Here is a 19,412-nt window from a genome sequence, read left to right on the forward strand (position 1 = left end):
CGGAGGGTCTTTTTGCCCCTTTGCGTGGTTTTCTTTAGGGTTTTGTGTAGACCGCAAAGTTATCTTTCCTATCCTCGTTCTGTCTAGAATATCGGGCCTCACTTTGCTGAATCTATTTCATCCCTACGTTTGTCTTTTCATCTTACTCACAGTCATTATATGTGGGGGGCTGCCTTTTCCTTTGGGGTATTTCTCTGAGGCAAGGTAGGCTTATTTTTTCTATCTTCAGGCTAGTTAGTTTCTCAGGCTGTGCCGAGTTGCATAGGTAGCGTTAGGCGCAATCCACGGCTGCCTCTAGTTGTGTTTGGAGATTATCAGGGATTGCGGTCTGCAGAGTTCCCACGTCTCAGAGCTCATTCTATTATTTTGGGTTATTGTCAGATCACTGTATTTGCTCTGACCTCCATGTCCATTGTGATACTGAATTGCCTCGCATAACACCCAGGGCCACGGACCGGGTCGCCACCGTGACATCCCCCTGTGAAACACCGGACCCGGTACCGAGTACCCCACGGCCCTGGTGGGGCGACTCACATGCAAGAAACTTACCAATTGCAATCCCACTCTAGGTCTCTCTCCACCCATTCGGTCTTCTTCTGGAAGCACCTCTTCTGCTGCAGCTTCCAGTTATACAAAAATGATAGATTGATAAATGCATTAATTAAGAAAATATCTATATAAATAGATAGATATGGGATAGATAGATAGATAGATAGATAGATAGATAGATAGATAGATAGATATTGGACAAATAGATAGATAGATAGATATGGGACAGATAGATAGATATGGGACTGATAGATAGATATAGGAGTGATAGATAGGGCAAAGAAAAAGTCAATAAAAACAAAACATATATTTACCTCAGTGCGCTGCTGATGCAGAGGAGGTCTCCCAGAAAAAGACATGGCTGAGGCTCTCTTGCTGGCAGGCAGGCAAGCAGGCTCTCCTTGCTGGCAGGCTCTTTGCTGGAAGGCAGGCAGGCTCTCCTTGCTGGCAGGCTCTTTGCTAGCAGGCAGGTAGGCTTTCCTTGCTGTCAGGCAGGCTCTTTGCTGGCAGGCAGGCAGACTCTCCTTGCTGTCAGGCAGGCTCTTTGCTAGCAGGCAGGCTCTCCTTGCTGTCAGGCAGGCTCTCCTTGCTGTCAGGCAGGCTCTTTGCTGGCAGGCAGGCTCTTTGCTGGCAGGCAGGCAAGCTGTCCTTACTGTCAGGCAGGCTCTTTGCTGGCAGGCAGGCATGCAGGCTCTTCTTGCTGTTAGGCAGACGGGTTCTTTGCTGGCAGGCAGGCAGGCTCTCCATGCTGTCAGGCAGGCTCCTTGCTGGCTGGCAGGCAGGCTCTCCTTGCTGTCAGGCGGGCTCTTTGCTGGCAGGCAGGCTCTTTGCTGGCTGGCAGGCTCTCCTTGCTGTTAGGCAGGCAGGTTCTTTGCTGGCAGACAGGCTCTCCTTGCTGGCAGGCAGGCACTTTGCTGTCAGGCAGGCAGGCTCTCCTTGCTGTCAGGCAGGCTATTTGCTGTCAGGCAGGCAGGCTCTCCTTGCTGTCAGGCAGGCTCTTTGCTGGTAGACAGGCTCTTTGCTGGCAGGCAGGCAAGCTCTCCTTGCTGTCAGGCAGGTCTTTGCTGGCAGGCAGGCAAGCTCTCCTTGCTGTCAGGCAGGCTCTTTGCTGGCAGGCAGGCAGGCTCTCTTTGCTGTCAGGCAGGCTCTTTGCAGGCAGGCAGGCTCTCCTTGCTGGCAGGCAGGTTATCCTTGCTGGCAGCCTCTTTGCTGGCAGGCAGGCTCTCCTTGGTGGCAGGTAGGCTCTCATTGCTGTCAGGCAGGCTCTTTGCTGTCAGGCGGGCAGACTCTCCTTGCTGTCAGGCAGGCTCTTTGCTGGCAGGCAGGCAGGCTCTCCTTGCTGTCAAGCAGGCTCTTTGCTAGCAGGCAGGCTCTCCTTGCTGTCAGGCAGGCTCTTTGCTGGCAGGCAGGCTCTTTGCTAGCAGGCAGGCTCTCCTTGATGTCAGGCAGGCTCTTTGCTGGCAGGCAGGCAGGCTCTCCTTGCTGTCAGGCAGGCTCTTTGCTAGCAGGCAGGCTCTCCTTGCTGTCAGGCAGGCTCTTTGCTGGCAGTCAGGCAAGCTCTCCTTGCTGTCAGGCAGGCTCTTTGCTGGCAGGCAGGCAGGCTCTCCATGCTGTTAGGCAGGCAGGCTCTTTGCTGGCAGGCAGGCAGGCTCTCCTTGCTGGCAGGCAGGCTCCTTGCTGGCAGACAGGCAGGCTCTCCTTGCTGTCAGGCAGGCTCTTTGCTGGCAGGCAGGCAGGTTCTTTGCTGGCAGACAGGCTCTCCTTGCTGGCAGGCAGGCACTTTGCTGTCAGGCAGGCAGGCTCTTCTTGCTGTTAGGCAGACAGGTTCTTTGCTGGCAGGCAGGCAGGCTCTCCATGCTGTCAGGCAGGCTCCTTGCTGGCTGGCAGGCAGGCTCTCCTTGCTGTCAGGCGGGCTCTTTGCTGGCAGGCAGGCTCTTTGCTGGCTGGCAGGCTCTCCTTGCTGTCAGGCAGGCTCTTTGCTGGCAGGCAGGCAAACTTTCCTTACTGTCAGGCAGGCTCTTTGCTGGCAGGCAGCCAGGTTCTCCTTGCTGGCAGGCTCTTTGCTGGCAGGCAGACAGACTCTCCTTACTGTCAGGCAGGCTCTTTGCTGGCAGGCAGGCTCTCCTTGCTGTCAGGCAGGCTCTTTGCTGGCAGGCAGGCAAGCTCTCCTTGATATCAGGCAGGCTCTTTGCTGGCAGGCAGGCAGGCTCTCTTTACTGTCAGGCAGGCTCTCTGCAGGCAGGCTCTCCTTGCTGGCAGGCAGGTTATCCTTGCTGGCAGCCTCTTTGCTGGCAGGCAGGCTCTCCTTGCTGGCAGGCAGGTAGGCTCTCCTTGCTGTCAGCCAGGCTCTTTGCTGTCAGGCAGGCAGACTCTCCTTGCTGTCAGGCAGGCTCTTTGCTAGCAGGCAGGCTCTCCTTGCTGTCAGGCAGGCTCTTTGCTGGCAGGCAGGCAGGCTCTCCTTGCTGTCAGGCAGGCTCTTTGCTAGCAGGCAGGCTCTCCTTGCTGTCAGACAGGCTCTTTGCTAACAGGCAGGCTCTCCTTGCTGTCAGGAAGGCTCTTTGCTGACAGTCAGGCAAGCTCTCCTTGCTGTTAGGCAGGCAGGCTCTTTGCTGGCAGGCAGGCAGGCTTTCCTTGCTGGCAGGCAGGCTCCTTGCTGGCAGGCAGGCAGGCTCTCCTTGCTGTCAGGCAGGCTCTTTTCTGGCAGGCAGGCTCTTTGCTGGCTGGCAGGCTCTCCTTGCTGTTAGGCAGGCAGGCTCTTTGCTGGCAAGCAGGCAGGCTCTCCTTGCTGTCAGGCAGGCTCTTTGCTAACAGGCAGGCTCTCCTTGCTGTCAGGAAGGCTCTTTGCTGACAGTCAGGCAAGCTCTCCTTGCTGTTAGGCAGGCAGGCTCTTTGTTGGCAGGCAGGCAGGCTCTCCTTGCTGGCAGGCAGGCTCCTTGCTGGCAGGCAGGCAGGCTCTCCTTGCTGTCAGGCAGGCTCCTTGCTGGCTGGCAGGCAGGCTCTCCTTGCTGTCAGGCGGGCTCTTTGCTGGCAGGCAGGCTCTTTGCTGGCTGGCAGGCTCTCCTTGCTGTTAGGCAGGCAGGTTCTTTGCTGGCAGACAGGCTCTCCTTGCTGGCAGGCAGGCACTTTGCTGTCAGGCAGGCAGGCTCTCCTTGCTGTCAGGCAGGCTATTTGCTGTCAGGCAGGCAGGCTCTCCTTGCTGTCAGGCAGGCTCTTTGCTGGTAGACAGGCTCTTTGCTGGCAGGCAGGCAAGCTCTCCTTGCTGTCAGGCAGGTCTTTGCTGGCAGGCAGGCAAGCTCTCCTTGCTGTCAGGCAGGCTCTTTGCTGGCAGGCAGGCAGGCTCTCTTTGCTGTCAGGCAGGCTCTTTGCAGGCAGGCAGGCTCTCCTTGCTGGCAGGCAGGTTATCCTTGCTGGCAGCCTCTTTGCTGGCAGGCAGGCTCTCCTTGGTGGCAGGTAGGCTCTCATTGCTGTCAGGCAGGCTCTTTGCTGTCAGGCGGGCAGACTCTCCTTGCTGTCAGGCAGGCTCTTTGCTGGCAGGCAGGCTCTCCTTGCTGTCAAGCAGGCTCTTTGCTAGCAGGCAGGCTCTCCTTGCTGTCAGGCAGGCTCTTTGCTGGCAGGCAGGCTCTCCTTGCTGTCAGGCAAGCTCTTTGCTAGCAGGCAGGCTCTCCTTGATGTCAGGCAGGCTCTTTGCTGGCAGGCAGGCAGGCTCTCCTTGCTGTCAGGCAGGCTCTTTGCTAGCAGGCAGGCTCTCCTTGCTGTCAGGCAGGCTCTTTGCTGGCAGTCAGGCAAGCTCTCCTTGCTGTCAGGCAGGCTCTTTGCTGGCAGGCAGGCAGGCTCTCCATGCTGTTAGGCAGGCAGGCTCTTTGCTGGCAGGCAGGCAGGCTCTCCTTGCTGGCAGGCAGGCTCCTTGCTGGCAGGCAGGCAGGCTCTCCTTGCTGTCAGGCAGGCTCTTTGCTGGCAGGCAGGCAAACTTTCCTTACTGTCAGGCAGGCTCTTTGCTGGCAGGCAGCCAGGTTCTCCTTGCTGGCAGGCTCTTTGCTGGCAGGCAGACAGACTCTCCTTACTGTCAGGCAGGCTCTTTGCTGGCAGGCAGGCTCTCCTTGCTGTCAGGCAGGCTCTTTGCTGGCAGGCAGGCAAGCTCTCCTTGATATCAGGCAGGCTCTTTGCTGGCAGGCAGGCAGGCTCTCTTTACTGTCAGGCAGGCTCTCTGCAGGCAGGCTCTCCTTGCTGGCAGGCAGGTTATCCTTGCTGGCAGCCTCTTTGCTGGCAGGCAGGCTCTCCTTGCTGGCAGGCAGGTAGGCTCTCCTTGCTGTCAGCCAGGCTCTTTGCTGTCAGGCAGGCAGACTCTCCTTGCTGTCAGGCAGGCTCTTTGCTAGCAGGCAGGCTCTCCTTGCTGTCAGGCAGGCTCTTTGCTGGCAGGCAGGCAGGCTCTCCTTGCTGTAAGGCAGGCTCTTTGCTAGCAGGCAGGCTCTCCTTGCTGTCAGACAGGCTCTTTGCTAACAGGCAGGCTCTCCTTGCTGTCAGGAAGGCTCTTTGCTGACAGTCAGGCAAGCTCTCCTTGCTGTTAGGCAGGCAGGCTCTTTGCTGGCAGGCAGGCAGGCTTTCCTTGCTGGCAGGCAGGCTCCTTGCTGGCAGGCAGGCAGGCTCTCCTTGCTGTCAGGCAGGCTCTTTTCTGGCAGGCAGGCTCTTTGCTGGCTGGCAGGCTCTCCTTGCTGTTAGGCAGGCAGGCTCTTTGCTGGCAAGCAGGCAGGCTCTCCTTGCTGTCAGGCAGGCTCTTTGCTAACAGGCAGGCTCTCCTTGCTGTCAGGAAGGCTCTTTGCTGACAGTCAGGCAAGCTCTCCTTGCTGTTAGGCAGGCAGGCTCTTTGCTGGCAGGCAGGCAGGCTCTCCTTGCTGGCAGGCAGGCTCCTTGCTGGCAGGCAGGCAGGCTCTCCTTGCTGTCAGGCAGGCTCTTTTCTGGCAGGCAGGCTCTTTGCTGGCAGGCAGGCAAGCTCTCCTTGCTGTCAGGCAAGCTCTTTGCTGGCAGGCAGGCAAGCTCTCCTTGCTGTCAGGCAGGCTCTTTGCTGGCAGGTAGGCTCTGCTTGCTGGCAGGCAGGTTCTCCTTGGTGGAAGGCAGGCTCTTCTTGGTGGCAGGCAGGCTCTCCTTGCTGGCAGGCAGGTTCTCCTTGGTGGCAGGCAGGCTCTCCTTGGTGGCAGGTAGGCTCTCTTGATGGCTGGTATGAGTGAGGGCCTCACTGGCATTGTTTATATACAGTATGTGTCCTGGGGGCAGGCCAATTGGTTCTGAGCATGCTCAGATAAAAAAACAGATCAGGTCACCGGATCCGGTGCATTCCGGCATCCATAGACTTGCATTGGAGCAAAAAGCCGGAAGCGCCGGATCCGGCATTTCCGGCTTTTTTGCCGCAGACAAACAACGTTACTGTAGACGTTTTTTCCAGACGCCGGAATGGAAATTCTCGCCAGATCCGGAAAAAAACGGAAGGAACGGTGGGCAATGCGGTGCAATCCAGCACTAATACAAATCAATGGGGAAAAACCGGTTCCGTTTTTATTTTTTGCCGGTTCTGGTTTTTCTAAAAAGAGCAGGAATGGGCCGGAATGAAAAAACCTGATGTGTGAAAGTAGCCTTATTCCTGCACGCCCCACATTAAGACTGATGTAGGAAATATCAATCTTAAAGGGACTCTGTCACCTGAATTTGGCGGGACTGGTTTTGGGTCATATGGGCGGAGTTTTCGGGTGTTTGATTCACCCTTTCCTTACCCGCTGGCTGCATGCTGGCTGCAATATTGGATTGAAGTTCATTCTCTGTCCTCCATAGTACACGCCTGCACAAAGCAATCTTGCCTTGTGCAGGCATGTACTATGGAGGACAGAGAATGAACTTCAATCCAATATTGCAGCCAGCATGCAGCCAGCGGGTAAGGAAAGGGTGAATCAAACACCCGAAAACTCCGCCCATATGACCCAAAACCAGTCCCGCCAAATTCAGGTGACAGAGTCCCTTTAATAAATCGAGGCCACAGGTTTTATTTTCAAGTTGCTGAATCCTGACAGTGCATATATTGCCCTCTATCGCCAGCTTGAGCGATTTACATAGTGCTGAGATGCAAGTTGGCAGTGGCACCTATTCAAATGGCAAGTGAAGACCTCTTGAACTGGTGACAGAGGGGAATCCTGACAGTATGCATATTACACACTGTCAGGATCTTGCACAATACAGTCACATAGAGTAAATTTATGCACAGTCCAGGAAAACCTTTTAATTGTGATATATGGACTAGGTTAAGAGGGATTTAATTATGATGTATGGAGAATAAGAAGGACACAAGTAGACAAAGGGATAATGCCTTGACTGATTTCTATAAAATGTTTCCCAGTCCATTACCCATATTGCTTTGACTTTGCGGGCCCACGGCTGAATTCTCTTTGCCTATGTCGTACCGTTTCTAGTTGTGCCCTTTAGGATTTCTTATTCTCGCTGAGCATTTTAATATGAGCAGCTGTTCCCATGTTCTGTATTATATAACATCGTCCTTTTCTCCCAGGATACACTTTATACCATGGTCAGTGTTTTTCTAGACTCCACTAATTAACCGCCCTGCATTTATCAGCTTACATCAGAAATAACTGTTTAGCATAATAATGAGCGCTGCTTTTAGGATTTTGCTTGCTATGACTTCACATTTTGACCTTTTTCAAATCCCAAAGCTTTAATAAGTGATACTATAGAATGTAGCCAAATCCATAAATGCAGTCAATGTTTCCCCCATACACCGCAGTATAAAGATGAAGCGATGAACCTTGCTCCCGCCATGGTAATGGGCAACTAGAGAGCTTAGCCGCCATGTTCAAATTTGAAGATTTGTTTAAATTTTAACTTCTTACCATTAGGGCAAATTTTTATTTTTGCTTTTTAGTAAAGGGCTTGTACTTTGCAGGACGAATTGTTGTTTTGAATTACATTATTCTCTCTACAGAACAGTGAGATTAAGGCTAGACCAAATTGATATATATATACCGGTATATATATATATATATATATATATTTTTTTTTTATTTTTTTTTTGAGTTGTGTAAAAAAATTTTTAAAAAAATTGCTTGTATGGCAAATTCAGACCCGTAATGTTTTTATTTTTCGTTTGATGGAGCTGTGTGAGGGCATTTTGGGGTCATGCAAGGTCTTGATATTTTTTTACTGCATTTTTAGGTGAGGTGTAGAGGTAGACAAAAGCCAATTCTGCCGTTTTGATTTTTTTCTTTACAGCAATTACCCTAATAATAATTATTTTATGTTTATAGATCGAACTTTTACTGACGTGGCAGTATTGAATATGATGATTTTTATTTATTTTTTAAATTTTTTTAAAGTGTTTCAAAATTGTGTTTTTTTTAAGGACTTTTGTTATTTCACGGTATTTTTTAATCCTCATAGGTGACTTGAACCTACACTTGTTTCTACTAGATAGTGAAAATAATGGTCCCCAATGAAGCCTTTGGTTGTGCTCCACAGGAGTATCAAGGTGGCAACTCATTGGCACTAGTGATGAGCGAGTATGCTCGTTACTCGAGATTTAGTTTATGTCGAATGCGTGAATACATGTGGGGATTCCCTAACGAACAGGCAACCCCACATGTATTCAGGCTGTCTAGCAGCCTCAAATCATGTAACTGCATCGACAAACTAAATATCCGGGCATGCCGAAATACTCGGAGACCACCCGAGCATGATCGGAGAAACCCGAGTAATGAGCATACTCGCTCATCACTAATTGGCACCCCCAATCATGTCTTAAGGAGAGTTGTGGGCACCCAACCGGACGCCCCACTGTGATGGCACAATTTAAACAGCTGCGGTCAGTGCTAACTCCAATGGTTGCGCTTGGTCTAGGGTTACCCCACCAAGAGAATCGGGCCAATTTTGCGAATGATACTCTGATCAGAGTGTGATCCAATTTTCTCAGATGAGGAGATGGAAAAATAAATTTCTCCTTTCTGTCAGAATCAGACTGTAGTCAAATGTCATACAAGTGCAATCTGATTCTTATTTTTACTCGTTGACTATTTGTTCTCAGGACAGACTCAGTCCCAGGAAAAAATCAGACATATTCAAGGCCCCAAAGAATAACATTGGTCTGAGTGTGATCCATTGTTTTGTCGGATTGCACTCAGACCAAATATATGGGGCAGGCGTAAGCTGTATAACACAGTCGACACCGGCAGTGCATGGTGCGGGCTCAGCACCTAGGCCTGTTTGACACAGCCATACTTAATTTAGGATATACTGTACTAGTACATCATATTTTGGGAAGGGAATAAAACTTAACGTTTACTGTATTTTTTTTATTTTATTGACATGATTTGAAGTAGAAGAACTAATTGCATGTTACAGGAGCCATAACTAGTGCAGCCAACATAAGCTACAGCAACAATTATGGATGTGGACTGTACTGTCGTGTTCCTGCCCCTGAAGACAATAATCGTGTATTGTGAATAGTGTGATGTGTTTTCATACATGTATTTTGTCATGTGAAGTGTGAACTATGTCTTGCAGTTTATGCGGTGTATATTGTGCAGTAAGTGATACAATGTGTATTGCCATGTACTGTGGTATGGTAATGTGTACTGTAACAGTGGTGCTTAGTGTATTGTGCAGGGTAAGCACAGGATAAGACATAGTTAGTGCTTAGGATAAAGATAGATAGAGACTGAATTAGTATAAAATACAGCTAATATTTGGGACTAGCCCACAATGGGAGGGGCTAAGGCCTGTAAAAAGAAGATTCCTGCTGATAGTTGTGCAGAGATAATGAGTTGGTGACAGTGACAAGGTCAAGTTCAAGGTGGAGTGACCTGATACCAGAGACACGTGCATATTATTCTGAGCTTTATGAGACCTTATAAGACTTCCTGAAGACAGGAGCCTAAGGCTATAGAGAGCACCTTAACTCTTCCGTACAGAGAAAGATGGACGTGGAACCTTGTGAGGGAAAGGTAACGGATCTCATGATATGTTACGGGACTGAACAGAAAATCCCTGAGGCTGACAAGAACAGTAGATATAGGGACCATTCAGGAAAAAAGGAAATAAATGCTGGAAATCTACTGTATTAAGGAAACAAGAAACAGGAGACGCTGTGCCCCATACTGCATATTACTATCCAGGGCATCACTGCCCTAACTGGTGTAAAGGGCCCGATATCCAGAGGGGGCATGCATTGGGCCCCGTCTCTTCTGGTCATCGGGCCCCAGCGGCAGGATTCTGATGGTGCAGAAACTGAACCTGTGTCCGAGACGCCAGGGCAAGACAATCGGAGGCTGGCAGCTAATGTCAGTGCGCACGTCGCCGGTTTATGACGTTATTGTCATTCACCGGCAACTGCACGCTTGAACTGCATGGAGGGAACTTTGCCACAGGAGCGCAGCAAGGAAAGGAGAAAGGTTTTTTCATTTTTATTGAAAGCGGCAGGGGTGCAGTTTGGGAGACACGGGGCAGAAATGGATACACGGCGCAGGAATGGAAACAGGGGAAGGAATAAAAACACAGGGGGCAGGATGGGAGACACGATGGCAGTATGGGAGACACAGGGGGAAGAATGGAGACACAGGGGGAAGAATGGAGACACAGGGGGAAGAATAGAGACACAGGAGACAAGAATGGAGACACAGGGGTAAAAATCGAGACAGGGGAAGAATGGAGACACAGGGGGAAGAATGGAGACACAGGGGGCAAGAATGGAGATGCAGGGGGCAAGAGTGGAGACCCAGGGGGCAAGAGTAGAGACCCAGGGGGCAAGAGTGGAGACACAGGGGGCAGGATGGAGACACAGCGGGCAGGATGGAGACACAGGGGGCAGGATCATGGTGCAGGATGGAGACAGATGGAGCAGAATTATGGGGCAGGATGGAGACAGATGGGTCAGAATCATGGGGCAGGATGGAGACAGCTGGGGCCGGATCTTGGGGCAGGATGGAGACAGATGGGGCAGGATCATTGGGCAGGATGGAGACAGATGGAGCAGGATCATGGTTCAGTATGGAAACACATGGTGCAGGATTATGGGGCAGGATGGAGACACATGGTGCAGGATGTATACAATGGAGACAGATGCGGCAGGATCATAGGACAGATGGAGCAGGATCACGGGGCAGATGGTGCAGGATCATGGGACATCACATGGGGGCAGAATGGATACTGATGAGGGCAGGATGGAGACAGATGGGGCCAGATCATGGGGCAGGATGGAGACAGATGGGGCCAGATCATGGGGCAGGATGGAGACAGATGGGGCAGGATCATGGTTCAGTATGGAAACACATGGTGCAGAATTATGGGGCAGGATGGAGACATGGGGCAGGATGGAGACACATGGTGCAGGATGTATACAATGGAGACAGATGGGGCAGGATCATGGGACAGATGGAGCAGTATCACGGGGCAGATGGTGCAGGATCATGGGACATCACATGGAGGCAGAATGGATACTGATGAGGGCAGGATGAGAGAACATATAAGGTCAGGATGGGAGAACATATGGCTGGTGTAAGATTGCACTCACTAGTGGATAAGGGAATACTCACTTGGCAACGGGACAAACATAGACAGGCATGGTTTCTCACACAAAACAGTCCATACGGTTTATTTAAGCGTCATAAACTGCACCGTAAGCCAGGTTACACATCACCGGCTTACACATAGTCCATTAATTCATCACGTATGGTTTTACATCATTAGCTTGCGTCACTAAACACGCTGATCCTTATCTGACCAGTTGCCGTGGCACATTTCATATGGTAGATACACTTCTCTGCCATATATTACAGTATATGACAATCCCCTTGTCCGGGATTACCTTCCAGGAGCTCCGCTCCTCACGCTGACTCTTTGTCAGTCCCCTTTTTCTGGGAAAGCTGCCTCACCGGGATCACCAACTTGCCTGGCAGACACACATCAGTAAGTCCAGAGCCACCGAAGGATGGTAGCTTCCCCAACAAAGACTGTCCAGGTCCACGGTCTCTCAGGTGCTTCCAGGAAGACTCCACTCACAGGAGCTTCCAACACAGACTGTCCAGGACCACGGTTTCTCTGTGCGCTGTTCAGGACGTCCGTTCAACACCCCAGGCTACCAGGTCCAAAGCCCCACCATGTGCTGTTCAGTGAGATAGCACTCCCAACACATAGGCTCTCTCAGGACCTTCAGTACATGAACCATACAGATCCAAACCCTCTCCTACATGTGACCAAACCCTGGTCACATTATGTAGCTCATAACCACACCCACAGGTGAGATATGGATCACATGGGCTGGTCACGTGATCCTGACATAACTGCAGGTCCTCAAACACTTGCACTTCTCACAGGAAAAAGGGGCACAGTGAGCACCCTCACCCAGTGGTGAGGTATGTGGGTAGCCAGACCCTCCCATCTCTCATAGCTACCCACAACCTGAAACCAGATGCACTAAACTACATCTCAGTGCTCATGTGCACCAAAGACAAAATACTCCAGGTTACATTGCAGGGAGCAGCTCCCCATATCAAGTGAGGCTTACAGAGCAGAAGACCTCCTCCTCTGCGACACATACTGGCCATTCACCACAATGCCAGACACTGTCTCACTATCCCCATTATGCCTCCATGCGTGTCTTGGGGAGCACATACAGCGCCCCCTAGCTGTAACTGCATCACACTGGAGACAGGAATGAGACACACGGGGCCAGGATGGGGGATATTATTTGTTATGACCTGGTGGTTAGGAGCACCCGGAATGACCTGATAGTTAAACCTCATACAGGACGAGCTCTGGGATGTGGGAGCTCTGCTGACTGCAAGCCCTAATCCTATCACACACACTAGAAATAGCCGTGGAGCGCTCCTGACCAAACCCTAGGCGCCTCGTCACAGCCTAAGAACTATCTAGCCCTAGAGATAGAAAATAAAGCCTACCTTGCCTCAGAGAAATTCCCCAAAGATAAAGGAAGCCCCCCACATATATTGACTGTGAGTAAGATGAAAGTCACAAACGCAGAAATGAAACAGGTTTCAGCAAAGGGAGGCCAGACTTACTAAATAGACAGAGGATAGGAAAGGTAACTTTGCGATCAGCACAAAAACCTACAAAAGACCACGCAGAGTGCGCAAAAAACACCTCCGCACCGACTCACGGTGCGGAGGGGCCACTCTGCATCCCAGAGCTTCCAGCTAGCAAGACAAAATCATGAAAACCAGCTGGACAAGAAAACAATGAACAAATAATGACTATCAGGAACTTAGCTTCTGCAGGAGAAGGCAGGTCACCAGAGAGATCCAGGAGCAAACTGAAGCAATGCAAAAACATTGACAGCTGGCATGGATTAACGATCTGAGAGGAGTTAAATAGAGCAGTCAACCAAAGGATAAACCACGTCACCTGTGTAAGGAACCTCAGAAGCAGCAGCTTCACTCACAGCCACAAGAGGGAGCCCATAGACAGAACTCGCCGAACTACCATTCACGACCACAGGAGGGAGTTCGACAACAGAATTCACAACAATTATTACCATTGGGGCTAATTAAGGGATATTATTACTGCAGTCATGTATTTATTTTATTTTTTGAGGTGGAGGTCCTGTTACTTTGCAGAGCGACACTATGTCGCCTTTTTTTATTCATCTGGTGTAGTGTAGAAGTTGGGAAAAAATTAAGTAATGTGTTCTGAAAGCTGTGCTCTAGATCACTGTGTTATTTTCTGCAGAGAAGAGCCCTGGCTGAAAGAAGTGATGTCAGTCTGTGCTGGATAAAGATGAAAAGAAAAGATGAAGGACTTCACCTAGAGACGTCACTGGTGAGTCAGTGTGTTACCTGTACACTGACACTATACACTGTATACTATATACAGCAGTCCTGTGTACAATGTCGCCAGTGATCACTGTATTACCTTTACACTGACACTATATTCAGAGCTCCTTTGTATAATGTCATTGATTGCTGTATAGCCTGTACAATATATACAGCTCTCTTGTGTATAATGTCACTGTTGATCACTGTATTACCTGTACACTGATACTGTATACAGAGCTCCTGTGTATAATGTCACTGGTAATCACTGTATTACCTGTACACTGTATACAGAGCTCCTGTGTATAATGTCACTGGTAATCACTGTATTACCTGTACACAGTCACTGCATACTAAGTACAGATCTCCTGTGTATAATGACACTTAGGGTGATATTAGTATTTGTTTTATTAACGATGAGTATTGTAGTATTCAGTCACTATGTGGTGGTTGTCCGGCCATGGTGTGGCGGTATTTGTTCCTTCTATGTGCTCTTATTTGGTCACTATGTGGTGGTAATATGTGGTCTGGACATGGTGTGATATTTATTCCTTGTATGTGATATTATTTGGTCACTGTGGTGGTAATATGTGGTTTGGAAATGGTGAGGCGGTATTTTTTCCTTGAATGTGATATTATTGGTCATTTTAAAAATGGAAAAATAATTAAAAAATCTACCAAAATTGTATTCGACATTTAAAAAAAATCATTAATAGGGTAGAGTAGAGCTCGGCCAAAAGAATCTACCTTGTCATGGTGGCAGCTTAAAAAATCTTTTGCCCAAAACAAAAGCTGCTGGCTATATGTGTGATCTGGTGATGGGTAGTGTTGAGCGATACCGTCCGATACTTGAAAGTATCGGTATCGGATAGTATCGGCCGATACCCGAAAAATATCGGATATCGCCGATACCGATATCCGATACCAATACAAGTCAATGGGACATCAAGTATCGGAAGGTATTCTCATGGTTCCCAGGGTCTGAAGGAGAGGAAACTCTCCTTCAGGCCCTGGGATCCATAGGGATGTGTAAAATAAAGAATTAAAATAAAAAAATATTGATATATTTACCTCTCCGGCGGCCCCTGAACTCAGCGCGGGTAACCGGCAGGCTTCTTTGTTCAAAATCAGCGCTTTTAGGACCTGAGAATCACGTCCCGGCTTCTGATTGGTCGCGGGCCGCCCATGTGACCGCCACGCGACCAATCACAAGCCGCGACGTCACCGCAAGCTATTAGCGCGCTCATTTTTGAAAAATGAGCGCGTTAATGACTTTCAAAGACGTAGCGGCTTGTGATTGGTCGCGGCCACGCGACCAATCACAAGCCGCGACGTCACCGCAAGCTATTAACGCGCTCATTTTTAAAAATGAGCGCGTTAATGGCTTTCAAAGACGTAGCGGCTTGTGATTGGTCGCGTGGCGGTCACATGGGCGGCCCGCGACCAATCAGAAGCCGGGACGTGATTCTCAGGTCCTAAAAGCGCTGATTTTGAACAACGAAGCCTGCCGGTTACCCGCGCTGAGTCCAGGGGCCGCCGGAGAGGTAAATATATCAATATTTTTTATTTTAATTCTTTATTTTACACATCTCTATGTATCCGATACCGATACCCGATACCACAAAAGTATCGGATCTCGGTATCGGAATTCCGATACCGCAAGTATCGGCCGATACCCGATACTTGCGGTATCGGAATGCTCAACACTAGTGATGGGATATGTTAATGTGTGATTGGTGAGAAGTGGAGTTTTTGAAAGAGAGAGCTGTGGGGCTGTTTACGGTTCGAGGGGTGGAGCCTGGGCGGAGTCTCAATGGGGCCCCGAAAATTTTGCAAGTATGGAGCCCCAAAATTCCTAGTGGCAGTTCTGTTATTATCTGATGTATTTGAACTTTTCAGGAAACTTTTATGTGTTCGAATGAGCCAGGTGTCCCCTGGTCTATGTGCGTCTGTTCTTGAACAGAGAGAACTGAAGACAGCGGAGGCATGCGCCCTGCAAGTGACACACTGGGACTGGGACACGATTTCCCTGTAAAGTGCCAGGGTGCCATGGTGCGGCAGCTCGACCACTGCTACTGCCCTCCGGCACCTTACACAGCTCTGCTTTCTGGTGGGAAATATATCATCTCTTTTTCGTAGTCCAGGTTGATCTACCATTTGTCTGGAAGCCTCACACACACATTGCTGGAAAGTGGGCACGTATGAACTCTGCCCAGTTATCTCAGCACTTTTCAAGAGAGGCACACAGCACCCCAAAAATTCAGAATATAACAAACCCTACAATTTGTGACTTTTTAAGGCACAAAGTTAAGAATAAATTTCCCCAGTAAAGTTCAATAGTACAAAACAGAACATTCTTGCATCGTCCCGGTCAATAAGGGAGAGAACATTTCAATTAAAATCTTATTTATAGCGTTTGAAACGGCAAATAAGTTTGACTCCATGTGTTTAAATGAAATTGCTGTAAAATCAATACTGTATACTGATATTACCAGGTTTCTTTTACTCTGCCTGTGGCTCAGTAAGGAGCCTATCGATCCTGGAGAGTACGTGCCTGCACTTGTGTTGTCACATGCCGAGCTGGGTGCCTCTTATGGTAAATGTGACAGATTTAGCATGTTCTCCAGTGTAACGTGCTTGGCACATGTCTTGTGCAATCAATGTGCTCCTGGAATAATGTTAAGAGTTAATACGCCTCATTCATCTAAATCTGCTTTGTTTTTCTTCTTAAATTCATACTTGTGAAGTGGATTTATTGTCATCATAAAAATGTTTATGCATTTGTCATTAATGACATGAGCTGATGCACGAACGTGAGCAAAGCGAGTCTATGGTGGGAGCAGACGAGGCATAAATCATAGAAGGATAATTAATGTCTGGAGATGAGGGATCTATCTATCTTGCTTTAGTAAACATAAAACTCGGGCGTCTCTTTAAGGGAACATCATAGCCCAATGCACAATTTTGTCCCGACACCATATATACCTCAATAGATGCCAACTGATGGGGAGAAAAAGAGCCTTAAAGGGAAACAGAAAATACAGAAGAAGGAGGTACCTAAGGCAAGAATATACTAAAAACATTCATGATTGACGAGCGGCAAAGTGAACTTTAATTGAAAATTAATTTTATTTCGCCTTAAAGGATGAAGTTAAATATAGTCATAGACAACTGTGCATGATGGAAGGTTACCCGGGAGCAAAAATACAATCGGCAAATCAAGTACCTCCTAGCAGTAAGATCAAAAATCTAAGGAGTTAAAGAGGTATTCCAGTGCCAGCTTTCCATAAATGCTGTACTTTGCATAATGAAATGTTATATGATTTTCCAAAACACCTTCTTCTCCACGGTATTCACGGTGGAAAATGAAATGCTAGGTGAAATCCCAAGAAACAATGAAAACCCTATATTAAGGGTCACCAATCTAACCCAAGAAGAGGTGCGAAACCGGCTAAATAAGATTAAAATAGATAAATCTCCGGGTCCGGATGGCATACACCCACGAGTACTAAGAGAACTAAGTAATGTAATAGATAAACCATTATTTCTTATTTTTAGGGACTCTATAGCGACAGGGTCTGTTCCGCAGGACTGGCGCATAGCAAATGTGGTGCCAATATTCAAAAAGGGCTCTAAAAGTGAACCTGGAAATTATAGGCCAGTAAGTCTAACCTCTATTGTTGGTAAAATATTTGAAGGGTTTCTGAGGGATGTTATTCTGGATGATCTCAATGAGAATAACTGTTTAACTCCATATCAGCATGGGTTTATGAGAAATCGCTCCTGTCAAACCAATCTAATCAGTTTTTATGAAGAGGTAAGCTATAGGCTGGACCACGGTGAGTCATTGGACGAGGTATATCTCGATTTTTCCAAAGCGTTTGATACCGTGCCGCACAAGAGGTTGGTACACAAAATGAGAATGCTTGGTCTGGGGGAAAATGTGTGTAAATGGGTTAGTAACTGGCTTAGTGATAGAAAGCAGAGGGTGGTTATAAATGGTATAGTCTCTAACTGGGTTGCTGTGACCAGTGGGGTACCGCAGGGGTCGGTATTGGGACCTGTTCTCTTCAACATATTCATTAATGATCTGGTAGAAGGTTTACACAGTAAAATATCGATATTTGCAGATGATACAAAACTATGTAAAGCAGTTAATACAAGAGAAGATAGTATTCTGCTACAGATGGATCTGGATAAGTTGGAAACTTGGGCTGAAAGGTGGCAGATGAGGTTTAACAATGATAAATGTAAGGTTATACACATGGGAAGAAGGAATCAATATCACCATTACACACTGAACGGGAAACCACTGGGTAAATCTGACAGGGAGAAGGACTTGGGGATCCTAGTTAATGATAAACTTACCTGGAGCAGCCAGTGCCAGGCAGCAGCTACCAAGGCAAACGGGATCATGGCGTGCATTAAAAGAGGTCTGGATACACATGATGAGAGCATTATACTGCCTCTGTACAAATCCCTAGTTAGACCGCACATGGAGTACTGTGTCCAGTTTTGGGCACCGGTGCTCAGGAAGGATATAATGGAACTAGAGAGAGTACAAAGGAGGGCAACAAAATTAATAAAGGGGATGGGAGAACTACAATACCCAGATAGATTAGCGAAATTAGGATTATTTAGTCTAGAAAAAAGACGACTGAGGGGCGATCTAATAACCATGTATAAGTATATAAGGGGACAATACAAATATCTCGCTGAGGATCTGTTTATGCCAAGGAAGGTGACGGGCACAAGGGGGCATTCTTTTCGTCTGGAGGAGAGAAGGTTTTTCCATCAACATAGAAGAGGATTCTTTACTGTTAGGGCAGTGAGAATCTGGAATTGCTTGCCTGAGGAGGTGGTGATGGCGAACTCAGTCGAGGGGTTCAAGAGAGGCCTGGATGTCTTCCTGGAGCAGAACAATATTGTATCATACAATTATTAGGTTCTGTAGAAGGACGTAGATCTGGGGATTTATTATGATGGAATATAGGCTGAACTGGATGGACAAATGTCTTTTTTCAGCCTCACTAACTATGTTACTATGTTACTATGTTACTTTGTCAATTATATGACAGAAAGAATTCTGTTTGTTGTTGTCACCCTCATATTGAGGATCGAAGCATGGCTCATCATGAATTGAAGGAAAAAGCTCACACTCTATGACTCTCCACATGACCCTAATTCAACTAGGACCCCCCATCTGTGAACAGAAAATTCAAGTGGGTTATCTGATGGATCAAAGATACAAGCTCAGACACTGCTTGTAGAAGAATTTGGGAGGCGATAGATTTATCGACTGTGGAAGATGCCTTATCTCTACAAGCTTATTGCTTTCCTATGTTCAAAGAACTGCCGAAGTCCAGTTTTGAATATTGGGGTTTTTAGGACACGTGTAGGTCTTATAGCTATGGGAGACATATTATCATCGTCGTGATGCAGTAGCGAACGTAACACAATGTTAGGTGTCGAGTTCCCGCTTCTGCACAAGGGGAATCTCGAGCCATCTCCGCTGCGGTCTCCCATTCTTATCCAGCCGCAGTGGAGTCTGCTCAGCAGAGACGTCGGTCCCAGCGTCTTGCTCAGTCTCACTCTGTACAAAGAGTTACTGCTGCTTTTCCTGCTTCTGCCATTGAAGTCAGTGTTGGGCAGCGGCGAGCAGATGCTTTTGGGGCTAAGTCCTGCTTTTCTCTTTCTGAGCATGCCCAGGGCAAGATCTCCCATTGGAGATCGAGGGTCACATGCTCAGTTACTGCAGCACATCCCATTGGTCCTCCAGGAAGGTCCTGAAAGGGCAAAACTTTGGTAGCAGCTTCCCATTGGTCCTTTATTGGAAGGTCCTGAACGTGCTGCAACTATATAAGCTGCGCATGACCGCATGGCCATGCGCTAGTGTACATTTGTAAATGTGTGTGTGTTGTGAGTGAAAGTCGCTCTTTAAATAACCCTCCCTATTGGATGACTGTTCGCGGAAGGTGTATGTTTGCTATCTAGCGCCCGACTTAGCCATCAGCACGTAAACACACAATACAGCGTCTTATTGCTGTG

The sequence above is a fragment of the Ranitomeya imitator genome, chromosome 3 (assembly GCF_032444005.1).
Source record: "Ranitomeya imitator isolate aRanImi1 chromosome 3, aRanImi1.pri, whole genome shotgun sequence".
NCBI classification, from domain to species: domain Eukaryota; kingdom Metazoa; phylum Chordata; class Amphibia; order Anura; family Dendrobatidae; genus Ranitomeya; species Ranitomeya imitator.